General features: G+C 37.7%; 1 protein-coding gene and 1 long non-coding RNA gene across 13 annotated transcripts in view; one reads left to right on the plus strand and one right to left on the minus strand.

Moving 5' to 3' along the window:
- Positions 1-15,847, minus strand: part of SUGCT (succinyl-CoA:glutarate-CoA transferase) — a 769,414-nt gene that overhangs the window by 619,239 nt on the left and 134,328 nt on the right. The window lies entirely within an intron of this gene.
- The window catches only part of LOC107975775 (uncharacterized), a 46,286-nt gene that overhangs the window by 6,553 nt on the left and 23,886 nt on the right, over positions 1-15,847 (plus strand). The gene's annotated exons all lie outside the window — the stretch shown is intronic.

Genomic DNA, 15,847 nt, shown 5'->3' on the forward strand with positions numbered 1-15,847 from the left:
CTGTGCAGAAGCTCTTTAGTTTAATTAGATCCCATTTGTCAATTTTGGCTTTTGCTGCCATTGCTTTTGGTGTTTTAGACATGTAGTCCTTGCCCATGCCTATGTCCTGAACAGTACTGCCTAGGTTTTCTTCTAGGGTTTTTATGGTTTTAGGTCTAACATGTAAGTCTTTAATCCATCTTGAATTAATTTTTGTATAAGGTGTAAGGAAGGGATCCAGTTTCAGCTTTCTACATATGGCTAGCCAGTTTTCCCAGCACCATTTATTAAACAGGGAATCCTTTCCCAAAGCTTGTTTTTCTCAGGTTTGTCAAAGATCAGATGGTTGTAGATGTGCGGCATTATTTCTGAGGGCTCTGTTCTGTTCCATTGATCTATATCTCTGTTTTGGTACCAGTACCATGCTGTTTTGGTTACTGTAGCCTTGTAATATAGTTTGAAGTCAGGTAGCATGCTGCCTCCAGCTTTGTTCTTTTGGCTTAGGATTGACTTGGCGATGCGGGCTCTTTTTTGGTTCCATATGAACTTTAAAGTAGTTTTTTCCAATTCTGTGAAGAAAGTCATTGGTAGCTTGATGGGGATGGCATTGAATCTATAAATTACCTTGGGCAGTATGGCCATTTTCACAATATTGACTCTTCCTATCCATGAGCATGGAATGTTCTTCCATTTGTTTGTATCCTCTTTTATTTCATTGAGCAGTGGTTTGTAGTTCTCCTTGAAAAGGTCTTTCGCATCCCTTGTAAGTTGGATTCCTAGGTATTTTATTCTCTTTGAAGCAATTGTGAATGGGAGTTCACTCATGATTTGGCCCTCTGTTTGTCTGTTATTGGTGTATAAGAATGCTTGTGATTTTTGTACATTGATTTTGTATCCTGAGACTTTGCTGAAGTAGCTTATCAGCTTAAGGAGATTTTGGGCTGAAACAATGGGGTTTTCTAGATATACAATCATGTCATCTGCAAACAGGGACAATTTGACTTCCTCTTTTCTTAATTGAATACCCTTTATTTCCTTCTCCTGCCTAATTGCCCTGGCCAGAACTTCCAACACTATGTTGAATAGGAGTGGTGAGAGAGGGCATCCCTGTCTTGTGCCAGTTTTTGCCCATTCAGTATGATATTGGCTGTGGGTTTGTCATAGATAGCTCTTATTATTTTGAGATACGTCCCATCAATACCTAATTGGTTGAGAGATATTACAATATATTGTTACAATTGCTCTATTTTACCATTGTTCAAATTAGGCCATATTCAAATATTTTACCATATTGTTCAAATCCTATAACATGCATACCTAGGAAAAAAACACAGTATTTATAGGGTTTGGTACTAACCATGGTTTCAAGCATCCACTGGGGATCTTAAAATGTATCCCCCACAGGTAAGGAGAGACTATTGTAATGATTCTGATACTCTCGCCTCTCTCTTACAAGAACCCTTTTTTTTTAGTTTCATTAGGCCCACATGGATAATCCAGGATAATCTCCCATCTCGAGATCTTTAATTTAATCACATCTTGATGTTCCCTTTGCCATGTAAGGTGGCATATTCATAGGTTCTGGGGATAAGGACGTTGACATCTTTGGAGACTATTTTCAGCCTACCACAGGTGATAATACGGAAGGAGGAAAGAGACATAGTAGTGGTTAAACATTATTTTTCACTTTCAACATGAGTGGGGAAGGAAGAAAGAAAAGACTGAAATTTCAAAGCATCAGCCCATTCTTCTGTGTTCTAAGACTATTCTAGCCATTACAATAGCCACTGCCCACATGTGGCTATTGAGACTTTGATGGCAATATTCCAAATTAAGATGTGCTGTAAATGTACAACTACATATAAAACTTGAAGGACATCATATAAGAAAAAAGTAAAATAATTATTAATTTTATACAAATTTTACATTTTGAAAGGAAAATATTTTGGATATATTTGGTTGAATAAAATATATAATCAAAATTAATCTCATCTGTTCCTCTTTTTTTTTAATGGGGCTAATAGGGAATTTTAAATTATAGGTGTCGGTAATAAGCACACTCAAAAAAGATGAAATAAAGCCTTCTGCCATAAAAGCAACAAGAACACTGGCAAAAATTCTCAAAATCAAATTTTTGAAAACTCTGGAAATTAACTAAAGCCTTGCAATAACTGATGAGTTTTTATCCAAGAAAAAAAAACCCTGAATTTTAATGAGACCGGCAAGCTTTGTGACGTCTTAACTTGCTGTGTTAACATCCACTTCTACCAGGCTTGAGAACCAACAGCCTCATTAGTAACTAAATACTAGCAGCCTGGCAACCACAAAATTCAGCAGAATGAGTTTAAAGTTTAGTGGGGGAACAACCCAGGCTTTGTTTTCTTTTTTTTTAAGCTTCAATGATGAATTCTACCAAACAATAAAAGAAAAATTAGTACTAATTCTTCACAAACTCTTCCAAAAGCAAGGAGAGGAGGGAATACTTTTCAACTCTTTCTATGAGGCAAATATTACTCAGACACCAAAAACATCATAAGAAAACCACAGACCGTAAAGACCAATATCCCTTATGAATATAAACCTAAGAATCCTCAGCAACATACTAGCATACTGAGTACAGCAATATATACAAAGATCATACAACTTGACCAACTGAAATTTTTCCAAGGGTTGAAAAATTGGTTCAATATACAAAAATCAATGTCAATTGTTAATCAATCAATAACCAAATAACATATAAATGGGATAAGTGACACAAAACAAATCATCATGTCAATAGTCAGAGAAATAGCATTTGCCAAAATTCAACACTCTTTCATGATAAAAACAGTCAGTAAACTAGGAACGGAGGGTACTTCCTTGACCTGTTAAAGAGTATCAAGGAAAGCCAGGCACTATGGCTCATGCTTGTAATCCCAGCACTTTGGGAGGCCAAGACAGGAGGATCACTTGAGCTCAGGAGTTTGAGACCAGCATGGGCAACATACTGAGACCCCATCTCTATTAAAATTCAAAAAAATTTAGCTGAGCATGATGGCATATGCGTGTAGTCCAAGCCACTCAGGGGGCTGAGGTGGGGGATTGCTTGAGACTGGGAGTTCAAGGCTGCAGTGAGCCATGATCATGCCACTGCATTCCAGCCTGCGTGACAGAGACCTTGACTTTAAAAAAAAAAAAAAAGAGTATCAAGGAAAAAAACACAGTTAACATCATACATAATGGTGAAAGACTGAAATGTTTTGCCTTGAGATCAGGAACAAGAAAAGGATGCCTGCTCTTGCCACTTCCATTCAACATTGTACTGGATTTCTGTCTAGGGCAATTAGGCAAGAAAAAGAAATACAATGCATTCATATTGGAGAGGAAAAAAGTAAAACTATCTTATTTTACAGATGATGTAATCTCACACAGGAAAAATCCTACAGAATCCACTAAAATACTCTTAGAAATAAATACTGAGTCCAACAAGGTTGTAAGATTAAAAAAAAAAATGAATATATGATCATCACATTAAGTTCTATCACTCAATGCTGATCACAATAATTCAACTTTAGAGAATATAAACAGCCTATGTAATGCAGCACCTATGCCAAGATCAGCAAACTTATAGCACCCTCCCGGTGTTGCACCTCAGCAGGCAAGGATAATAATCACGGCACTCTTTTCCAGAAGCCATGTCAACCTTCTCAATACCACCCTCCAGTCAGGGTCCAAGTGACAGAAAGATTAAAGCTGTCTGCAGTCTTGTGTTGCTTCTACTACCATTCCACCAAAACAACACTAGTAGTCAACTCCAGCTCTACAGGCTTGGCCCAATGTCCTGCCAAGAAAGTCCCTCTTTCCCAGCCAAACAAACAAACAAACAAAAAACAGCCTGTTACTGATTCCTTACTTTGAATGGACCTACTAACTATAGGACATAGGGTTATTATTTGAAATGCCACAACCCAATGTTTATTCTTCACATGAGTATGAAGAAATGGCCAGATTTAGTACCAATCACAACTGCTAGGAGAAGGCTTTCAGTCAGTCACACCAAACAATAAATGCAAAGGCCTGAAGCGGAAGAAAGTTTGACATGTTCTACAATGTTTAACCACTACTATGTCTACCCTTTTCTCCTTCCGTATTACCACCTGTGGTAGGCTGAAAATAGTCTCCAAAGATGTCAATGTCCTTATCTCCAGAACCTATGAATATGCCACCTTACATGGTAAGGGAAACATCATAGATGTGATAACATTAAAGATCTTGAGATGGGAGATTATCCTGGATTATCCATGTGGGCTAATGAAACTTAAAAAAAGGGGTTCTCCTAAGAGAGAGGCGAGAGTATCTTGACTTGGCTAGTCCTGTGGCAGGCTCCTTCTCATCCCTGCAATTTTAACTCCTTAAAGTAATCTTTCCTACCCAGCCTAACACAAGTGCCCCTGTTATCTTTAGCAAACCCTGTGTTTCCTAATGTACATTTATTACTAATTACTTGTTTGTTGTCTATATCTCCAACTACAATAAAAGTTCCATGAGGCAAGAAACTTGCTGGCTTATCTATCATTCATTGTATACTCTGTCATATAATAGATGAGGAGCAGGGATGGATGGTTGGATTCTGTTTGTACAGATGCAACTTAATTTCTTACTTCCTAAGTGAATATCAATATGTAAAAGGAATTAGATCAGAATAATACCCTTGGAGGTGAAAATATATTTAGCATATGGAATGGATCACAATAGAAAAGTAAATTAAAGCATTTTAGAAGAATTTCTCTGACAAGGGTTTAAACTAAAGCAGCTACCTTTTAACTATTATTCATCTAGAAAATGAAATCAACCATAATGTTAGATTGCTAAGCTCTCCAGGTAACTAAGGTCTGATTATCATTGCTGGTATATAATGACTCTAGGCTACAAACCAATTATAAACATTAAAAAAGTACTCACCGTTACACCTCATACCCATTCTGTGAAGAACTAAAGTAATTTTCCTAGAATTACACCTCGCCACAATGCTTGATGCAGGTGGTTTCTTTATCATTTAGCTACAATGATGGCATAATAGTTGGGACCAAAGAGACATGATCTAGTTTACAGACATGGTCCATAAATTAAGACGGGTAAATAGTCACCACTGATTGATTAGCCAATACACAAGGACACGATGGCAACATTTTATTCTAAATAAAATTCCTGCCCCCCCCCAAAAAAAGAAAAAAACAAGAATAAATAAATAAATAAATAAAATTTAAAATTCCCTGACCTGAGAAAGTACAAAGATAAAGGTGAAATTAATTAACTTAGTAACAAAAACAAATTGTTCTAACTCTGAAAGTAGACAATATATATGATTCCGATATCATTAAACACAGCTTTAGGAATAGTCCATTAAATTCATGATTCTACTAGGTTCTCCAAGGACAAAATCTAAATTCAGGAAATACATGTTAACATCAATAGATCTTTCCATTTCTATTTCTTTTATATCTTGAACTTAATTATTTTTCTATTGTTTCAGAACATTTGAAAGCTCCAAAGTGTTTTGAAGTATCTAATAAGAAAATTAAGTTACATCACCATAAAATATTTCTCCCCATTTTATTCTTTTTTACTTTGGGATATTCTCCCACTAGTAATTATCAATTATCACAAGTTGAATACCTGATTTTCCTCATTTGTAGTTCATATCATATAAAAATATGCAATGCCCATGAATATAACTAATGACTTCAGTTATACAGAACCAGAGCATGTTCCCAATTCACTTATATTTCGCTCAGTTTTCCTCAAGAAGACAACAAACCATATTTTGTATTGAAGTCAATTTGCATTTAACCTAACCAATAGCATTACTTCTTTGGAAGTAATCTGATTTTTCCTTTTTTGGTTTGTCTTTAACTTCCTAATTATTCATCTTAACAACAGATCCTTTTTTTTCCCAATGTTTTAAATTGATGATTTTTTATTTAATTGAAAATAAAATTACAAATGTTGATAGTACATATAATGTTTTAATCTATCACTACACTGTGAGATTATTAAATCAAGCTAGTTAACATACACATCACCTCATTTTTTTTTTTTTTTTTTTGGAAATGGAATCTTGCTCTGTCATCCAGGCTGGAGTGCAGTGGTGCAATCTCAGCTCACTGCAACTGCTGTCTCCCGGGTTCCAGCAATTCTCCTGCCTCAGCCTCCAGAGTAGCTGGGATTACAGGTGCCCGCCACCACACCTGGCTGATTTTTGTATTTTTAGTAGAGATGGGGTTTCACTAGGTTGGCCAGGCTGGTCTCGATCTCCTGACCTCAAGTGATCCATCTGCCTCAGCCTCCCAAAGCACTAGGATTACAGGCATACGCCACCATGCCTGTCCTTCATCACCTCATATACTTGTGTTTTAATGATAAGAACATTTAAGATCTAATCTCTTACGAAATTTAAAGTACACATTAACTCTAGTCACCTTGCTGTACAATAGATCTCCAGAACTTATTCATCCCATCTAACTGAAACTTTGCCCCCTTTGACCATCATCTCCCCCTGCCCCCACCTCCAACCCCCAGCCCCTGGCAACCACCATTCTAGTCTCTGCCTCTATGAGTTCAACTTTTTCAGATTCCACATATATACAAGACCATGTGATATTTTTCTTTCTGTGCCTGACTTATATCACTTAGTCCTGCAGGTTCATATGTCTTGTTGCAAATGACAGGATTTTCTTCATTTTTAAGGCAAAACCAAATTACATTGTGTATATATAACACATTTCTTTATCTATTCATCTGATTATTTACATTTAGATTGATTCCAATGCTGCAGCGAACATGAGAATGCATATATTTATTCAACATACTGATTTCCTCACCTTTGATATATTCTCAGAAGTGGGATTGTTAGATCATATGGTAGTTCTACTTTTAATTCTTTTGAGGAACCCCCATACTGTTTTCCATAACGGCTATACTAATTTACATTCCCACTAATAGTGTGTAAGGGTTCCTTTTTCTCCACACCCTCACCAACACTTGTTATTATCTGTCTTGCTGATAATAGCAATTGTAACAAGTTTGAGGTTGTGGTTTTAATTTGCATTTTCCCTGATGATTCATGGTGTTGGACATTTTCTCAGATACTTGTTGGCCACTTGTATGTCTTGTTTTAAGAAACGTCTGGCCAGGCGCGGTGGCTCATGCATGTAATCCTAGCATTTTGGGAGGCCAAGGTGGGTAGATCACCTGAGGTCAGGAGTTTAAGACCAGCCTGGTCAACATGGTGGAACCCCGTCACTACCAAAAATACAAAAATTAGCTGGGCATGGTGGCCCGCAGCTGTAATCCTGGCTACTTTGGAGGCTGAGGCAGAAGAATGTCTTGAACCTGGGAGGCAGAGGTAGCAGTGAGCTGAGATGGCACCACTGCACACCAGCCTGGGCGACAGAGCGAGACTCCGTCTCAAAAAAAAAAAAAGAAAAAGAAAAAGAAAGAAATGTCTATTCAGGTCGTTTGCCCAATTTTTAATGGGGTGAACTGTTTGCGTTCCTTATATATTTTGGATAATAACCCCTTATCAGATATATGCTTTGCAAATATTTTCTCCCATTCTGTAAGTTGTCTCTTCACTCTGTTGATTGTTCCCTTTGCTGTGCAGAAACTGTTTAGTTTGATGCAATCTTGTTTGTCTAGTTTTGCTTTCATTGCCTGTGCTTTTTGGGCTCATATCCAAATATCTTCACCAAAAAAAAAATGTCAAGAAGGTATTTCCCTATGTTTTATTCTCATAGTCTAACAGTTTAGATCTTATGTTTCAGTCTCTAATCCATATTATTTATTTATTTACATTTAGAGATAGGGTCTTGCTCTGTCACCCAGGCTGGAGTTCAGTGGCATGCTCATAATTCTATGTAACCTCTAATTTCTGGGCTCAAGCAATTCTCCTACCTCAGCCTCACATGGTTGTGACAGGTGCTCACAACCATGCCCAGGTAATTTTTGATTTTTTTGTATAGACAGGGTCTCATTATATTGGCCAGGCTGGTCCCAAACTCCTGGCCTGAAGTGATACTCCTGCATGCTGGGATTACAGGCCACTGCACTGGCCCCTTTAATCCATTTTAAGTTGATTTTTGTATATAGTGTAAGATAAGGGTCCAACCTTATTCTTCTGCATCTGAATATCCAGTTGGTTTTTTTGTTTGTTTGTTTGTTTTTGTTTTTTCAGTATTTTTGAGACAGCGTCTAGCTCTGTCACCCAGGCTAGAGTGCACTGGCGCAACCTCAGCTCACTGCAACCTCCACCTCCCGGGTTCAAGCGATTCTTGTGCCTCAGCCTCCCAAGTAGCTTAGACTACAGGTGCATGCCACCATGCCCGGCTAATTTTTTTATTTTTAGTAGAGATGGAGTTTCACTACATTGGCCAGGCTGGTCTCAAACTTCTGACCTCAAATGATTCGCCCACCTTAGCCTCCCAAAGTGCTGGGATTACACGCATGAGCCACTGCACCTGGCCAGTCAATTGATCTTTGACAAAGGTGCCACAATACACAATAGGGAAAGTACAGTCTCTCCAATAAATTGTATTGGTAAAACTGGATATTCAGGCTGGGTGCGGTGGCTCATGCCTGTAATCCCAGCACTCTTGAGGTCAGGAGTTCGAGAACAGCCTGGCCAGCATGGTGAAACCCTGTCTCTACTAAAAATACAAAAAGTAGCTGGGTGTGGTGGTTTGTGCCTATAATCCCAGCTACTTGGGAGGCTGAGGCAGGAGAGTCATTTGAACCTGGGAGGCAGAGGTTGCAGTGAGTGAGATTATGCTGCTAAACTGGACAGCCTGGGTGACAGATTGAGACCCTGTCTCCAAAAAAACATCAAAAACAAACAAACAAAAAAGCAATTGCCTGTAACTGTGTGCATTTATTTCTGAGCTTTCTATGCTGCTCCTTTGGTCTACATGTCTGTCTTCATGCCAATGCCATGCTGTTTTGATTACAATAGCTTTGTATTATATTTTGAAATCAAGAAGTATAATGCCTCCAGCTTTGTGTTTTTCACCTGAGACTGCTTTGGATTCATTAACAGAATGAAGGATAAAAATTATATGATTGTCTCAGTGAATACAGAAAAAGCATTTAGCAATATTCAACATCTTCTCATGATAAAAACTTACAATAAATTAGGTATAGAAGGAATGTACCTCAACACAATAAAAGCTACATATTACAAGCCCACAGCTAGTATCATACCCAACTTTCTGCTATAACCTTCTACTTTCCCTTCTCCCTTAAAGAAAGAAAAAACAAAACTCCCTTTGAGGAGTTCTCTTAATTTCCTTCGTCATAGACTGTGCTGCCTCTCTACTCTTTCGTCCTATACTCATGCTTCAACACAATCTCAGCTTTCAGCTCTACTTCCTTCCCGGATACGCAACTGCTTTCCTCACAGATTTGTACATTCACAGGCTTTTCTCAAGGTAATTCTTCTAGAGCTGATCTATCAATTATGCACAGTAGGCACAATGCTTAAGACCCACAATACTTTAGGGGTACACAAAAATCTTTCAATTTTCATTTCATTTCAAATCAGAAAAAAGAGTGTAATAATAATAAATGCAGAATAATGAATTATCTTCATCTTTATACCAATGCAGTTATAGAATGTAATTTTTAATATTTTTATGAAGGAAAGAACCCACAAAGGCAAAAGTTCCCAGGGCCCACGGAAGTCATAATGGGCCCCTTCTTTTAAGTCAGCCTAGTCCCAGATCTCTCCCCACTCAAAACTCGTCCATTCTAGCCTCATCGGCAAGACCCGCACCAGAAGTAACAATACGGGTACTCATCAAAACCTGATTAATACTGATGGTTACATAACCCACTAAACTTACTAAAATCATTAAGTTGTCATTTTTATGATATGTAATATATACCTCAATAAAATTGTTTAAAAAAATGATATAAGTTGCTTAAAAAAGCAGAAACACAGGTATATCTAAGGACACAAAACAATGAATTTTAGATTACTATACTTGCTTGAGATTCAAAAGTTTATCAGTCAAAATGATAAGAATTAAAATTGTTTCTACTTGAATATGTTCATGTAATATGATCAATGTACATGTGTGAGTAAAGGATGGTCACATCAAAAGTGACAATATATTCTATATGTGCAAATAATTATGGTGCTTAAAAAACTAACTCATTGTAGTAGTAATTAAGGGAGCCTGGTTCCAATTAAGTACAGTAAGGACATTAAAACTTCCAGAAGATATTTCTGTAGGCCACAACAGAATAGAGCAACAGAATAAGCAGAACCACATCCAAACCCGCTTCCTTGTTATTTACCAATATCATCTAAAGAACACTGTTTAGATGCTGATGTTAGTTGTCTTGACTGGACAAATTTAAATCATATTCAGACAAAAAAATCAAAAGAATTTTTGACAAGGGTTAAAAGTTTATAGCCTTAAAACTATAAAAACTGTGGTGCCCACTACAAACCACATCCTGGCAATTGTCATGTCTCTACAAGGAACTACTTGAAATGGTTTTGTTGTGGCTGAGGCAATCATTTCTGAGTTAATAATTAGCTAGTATTCCAATCAGGTGTAAATTGTCTTTTTCACACTAGATCACTTTTAAGAGGAATATAACAATTTCATTTTTAGCAACTAACATTCAATGTTATAATCATTCATCATTCTATGTAATATAATCAAAATGAGTAGGAAAATGAGTTTTTTACTACTGCATGAAATTGTATTCATTCTCACGCAGCTGAAATTAAATTCAAATGTTACCTGCTTAATGCAGGTGAACATTTATATTTAAAAAAATACTTTTTTTAATTTAAAAAAAGGTGAAGTTTCCTGTTACGCTTTTTTGAAAAGTACCTACAAATAGCACTGCTTATTTACATAAAGCAGATTTTAATCATGTTGTGGTTGGTTTTTAGATCTAGAATTTATAAGTGTTATCTTAAATTGAAAGACAAATTGCAGTCAGTCAAGGTTTACCTATTATGAAAAGTTATAATTATGATAAAATAATTAAGTTATTAGCCAACTTTTTAATCTAACATTACTAACACTGAAGTATTTTTTCAATAACCTAATAAAATTAATGCTTGTCATCATCATACTTTCTGATTTACAAAGTATTTTTCATATCCTTCATTGCATTAGATCCTAAAAACAACCCTCTACATTAGCATAGTAAATATTTGTAGATTGCTTCCCCAACATCCATTTCCCTCTCTTCTGGCCAAAAAATAACCATGCCATTCTTTGGAGGAATCACTTGTCCCCCAGTCTCAGCCACACAGTTTGGGTGGAGTTAACCCCATCGCTAGTACCAGGAATTGCTTATGCCACTCAGTGTATTCTATCTTTCAGGCCCCATTTATCAGTTTAGAAATGGTCCCTTAAACCAGTGAAATTATGTTCTTGTTTTCTGGGACTTCTAGGAAAGGGAACTTCCTTTATCTCTCATGGGAACTACTGTAAGATTCTGAAACTTTTTGGAATAATACGGTATAAGAATGTAAGATCTGGTAAGATCTGGCTGGATGCAGTGGCTCACACCTGTAATACCAACATGTTGGCAGGCCAAGGCAGGAAGATCCCTTAAGGCCAAGAGTTCAAGACTAGCCTGGACAACACAGTCAGACCCCCCCATCTCTAAAAAAAAAAAAAAAAACATACAAAAATTAGCCAGGCATAATGCCATACGCCTGTAGTCCAAACCACTAGGGAGGCTGAGGAAGGAGGATTGTTTGAGCCCAGGAGTTCGAGGTTTCAGTGAGCTATCATTGCACCACTGCATTCCAACCTGGACAAAAGCACGAGACCATATCTCTTTAAAAAAAAAAAAGTGTAAGATCTGAAACCAAAACTGCTAAAACCTTAGTTCCACATAAGGAAGGATGGATAAAAGGGAAGGAGAGGGAAGAAGGTCAAGAGCATAGAGGAGAAAGGAAAACAGGAAAGTAAAGAAAGATGAGAGAGAAAAAGAGGAGAAAAGAGATGTCCAGGCTAGAGAAGGGCACATGAGAAGAAAGGGAGGACAGAGACAAGGAATAAAGCAGAGGGAAACAGAAAAACAGAGCTCAGGATGCAGCAAATCCAGAGAGTGAAAAAGTTCTTACCAGGCATTGCCTTGCACTTCAGGTAAGCTGTAGAATAAATTATCTGCTATTGTGAATAGTATCGCAATAAACATATGTGTGCATGTGTCTTTATAGCAGCATGATTTATAGTCCTTTGGGTATATACCCAGTAATGGGATGGCTGGGTCAAATGGTATTTCTAGTCCTAGATCCCTGAGGAATCGCCACACTGACTTCCACAATGGTTGAACTAGTTTACAGTCCCACCAACAGTGTAAAAGTGTTCCTATTTCTCCACATCCTCTCCAGCACCTGTTGTTTCCTGACTTTTTAATGATTGCCATTCTAACTGGTGTGAGACGGTATCTCACTGTGGTTTTGATTTGCATTTCTCTGATGGCCAGTGATGATAAGCATTTTTTCATGTGTCTTTTGGCTGCATAAATGTCTTCTTTTGAGAAGTGTCTGTTCATATCCTTTGCCCGAACCAACCCAAATGTCCAACAATGATAGACTAGATTAAGAAAATGTGGCACATATACACCATGGAATACTATGCAGCCATAAAAAATGATGAGTTCATGTCCTTTGTAGGGACATGGATGAAACTGGAAATCACCATTCTCAGTAAACTATCGCAAGGATAAAAAACCAAACACCGCATGTTCTCACTCATAGATGGGAATTGAACAATGAGAACACATGGACACAGGAAGGGGAACACCACACTCTGGGGACTGTTGTGGGGTGAGGGGAGAGGGGAGGGATAGCATTGGGAGATATACCTAGTGCTAAATGACGAGTTAATGGGTGCAACACACCAGCGTGGCACATGTATACATGTGTGGCTAACCTGCACATTGTGCACATGTACCCTAAAGCTTAAAGTATAATAATAAGAAGAAGAAGAAGAAGAAGAACAAATTATCTGTTAAATTGCCTTTTGAAGTTCTCTAACCACTACTCACAGCCCAGAAGCTATTCTGAATGGGGCAGCTGTAGCAAGTCTATGAAGAGACATATTCTTTGCCTTAAAAGACCACCACCTAATAGAATTTATGAATAAAGAAACAGAACTCTTGCTCAGCACAGTGGCTCTGGCTGGGTGCAGTGGCTCACGCCTATAATCCCAGCACTTTGGGAGGCTGAGGCAGGTGGATCACTCAAGGTCAGGAGTTCAAGACCAGCCTGGCCAACATGGCGAAACCCCGTCTCTACCAAAAAATACAAAAAAAAAAAAAAATTAGCCAGGAGTTTTGACACACGCCTGTAGTCCCAGTTACTCGGGAGGCTGAGGCACAAGAATTGCTCAACCTAGGAGTCGGAAGTTGCAGTGAGCTGAGATCCCATCACTGCACTCCAGCCTGGGCGACAGAAAAAGAAAAAAAGAAAGATAGTTAATGAGACTGAAATACACTAATTTTAGCAATCTGAGTTAACTGTAGTACAACAGGCCAAATCACTGCTACTTTTTTTGCCAAAAGCAAATAATCTCATCATTAGCTGTTTATCGAGTACTTATCATAATTCTAATGGTTTACTATCTTTTCTCATCTTCCTTGGCAAACCTAAGGGTTACGAGACATTCCCACTGGTAACAGTAGTTCTCACATTGATCTCAAAGGATTGGAAAAGCCAATCTTTGACAAAGGCTGGGCTGGGAATTGAGGATACCATGGTACGCAAAAACATTGTGCCAGCAGTCATAGAATTTAGTCTCAGGGAGAAACAGGGACAATAAAAATAGACACAGACACAGACACACACACACACACACACACCCCAAAAATGATTGACTATATACCTGTGTGTATATGCATGAGTTTGCCGTCACTGTGCCCTCACTTTGAAGCAGCCCTATGGTGATTCCACCTTCCCCACCCTTACTCCCAGGGAAATACACACCTTCACATGGTGAACCACTAGTTAGATGCTAGAAGTGAATTAAACTCTATGATACATCTAAATAATACAATACTCTTTATACATTAGAGTAAAGCAGCCTAGGTAAAAATCAGGAGACTTAAGTAGAGTCTCAACTCCACGACCTGCTACATAATTTGTGAGTACTGGTGTAAATAAAAACTATAGGGCCTCCTGTGGATGTTATTAACAAATTCAAGACAGTGACAGCAGAACATTTAACTAAGCCCAGGGCTACCCATGACTGCACAGATTACACACCCATGAAACCTTCATGGCTTCCAAACTTATTGGATGTGCAACTTTTATGCAGTTGCTTACCCTACCTCAGGTTCCTTACAGCTTAAAATTAGAGGAAGAAAAGACTTTCTGCACCCTCCCATAACTAACATCTGTAGTTCTCTATTAAGGAGTGAAACCATTCATTTGAACAGAGTTCTTTTACCTTTTTATAGAAAAACATTAAAATTCTGACCATGACTCAAAGCTACTGTTATGTAAAAACCCATACATAGTATTTCATTTTCAACCATATTGATGTTTTTTATTTCTATATACCTCCTTAATTTTGCCTAAGAGGAAAAAATATCCAAAGCAGTGTTCCAAGTTTACTATTTTCCCATGTATGCCTTTTAAATCTGAAATTCCCAACTGGGGTCTCTATGTCTAGAAACTAGTTTTTCCCACAGTAAAATGTCTCCTTGCACAAATCAGATATTTTCTTTTTCTATCACGGAAAAATTATCTATTCAGAATCAACTTCCACATATGGTACAGCATCTGGGTCTGATCCAGTGAAAAGAAGGCAAAATGTCATTTTGACAGTGAGTTAACCCTTTTATTCCCCCAGTTTAGTATTTAGCACAACATAACTGATAACTACGGAAACCAGGAATTCTTTATCTGGGGTCTATAAACAGATTTCTGGGAGTTAATCAACTCAAGTGGAAAAAAAAGTGTATCTTTATTTTCATCAACCTCTAAAATTTAGCATTTTATTCTATTATAAATGTAGGTGACAAACCACAAGAATATTAGTGGTACCTATGACTTGATCACGAATAAATATTATGCATATCTTTGTATCATATTACAATTACTACAGATACCATGAAATACCATTTATGCTCAACATGACTTCAAAATTGTAATAGTGTTACACCCACTATTAGATATTGTGGTTTAATGTGTTAGTAAAAATTATATATTTTTAATAATGCAAAATTGATTTTTCCATTGAATATATTTCAGTATAACCAGCTTCCTTTGTAATCCTAAGTACCTTATTTTATGTGTTCAAAAACACAATTGCAAGGAAAAGTCCAGACTTCACCAGACTACCAAAGGGGTTCATGGCACATAAAAGGTGAAGAAACAAGTCAAAGTAAGTTACAGAGTACATGTGAAGCAACTATATCTCTTGTCTTACAAGAAGCAACAGACACATTCTAGTAAAAACAGCCTGGAAAATTTGGGTTCAACAATGATGTCTACATTACAACAAAATCTTCATGGTCCATGTATTTTAATATGAAAACAAGTACATGGGTCATTCGTGGTGGCTCATGCCTGTAATCCCAGCACTTTGGGAGGCCGAGGTGGGCAAATCACCTGAGGTCGGGAGTTCGAGACCAGCCTGACCGACATGGAGAAACCCCATCTCTACTAAAAATACAAAATTAGCCGGGCGTGGTGGCACATGCCTGTAACCCCAGCTACTCAGGAGGCTGAGGCAGAAGAATCGCTTGAACCCAGGAGGTGGAGGTTGCAGTGAGCCAAGATCGCACCATTGCACTCCAGCCTGGGCAACAAGAGCAAAATTCCATCTCAAAAAAGAAAAGAAACAAGTAC

This window comes from Pan troglodytes, chromosome 6 (genome assembly GCF_028858775.2).
Source record: "Pan troglodytes isolate AG18354 chromosome 6, NHGRI_mPanTro3-v2.0_pri, whole genome shotgun sequence".
In the NCBI taxonomy this organism is placed as follows: Eukaryota; Metazoa; Chordata; class Mammalia; order Primates; family Hominidae; genus Pan; species Pan troglodytes.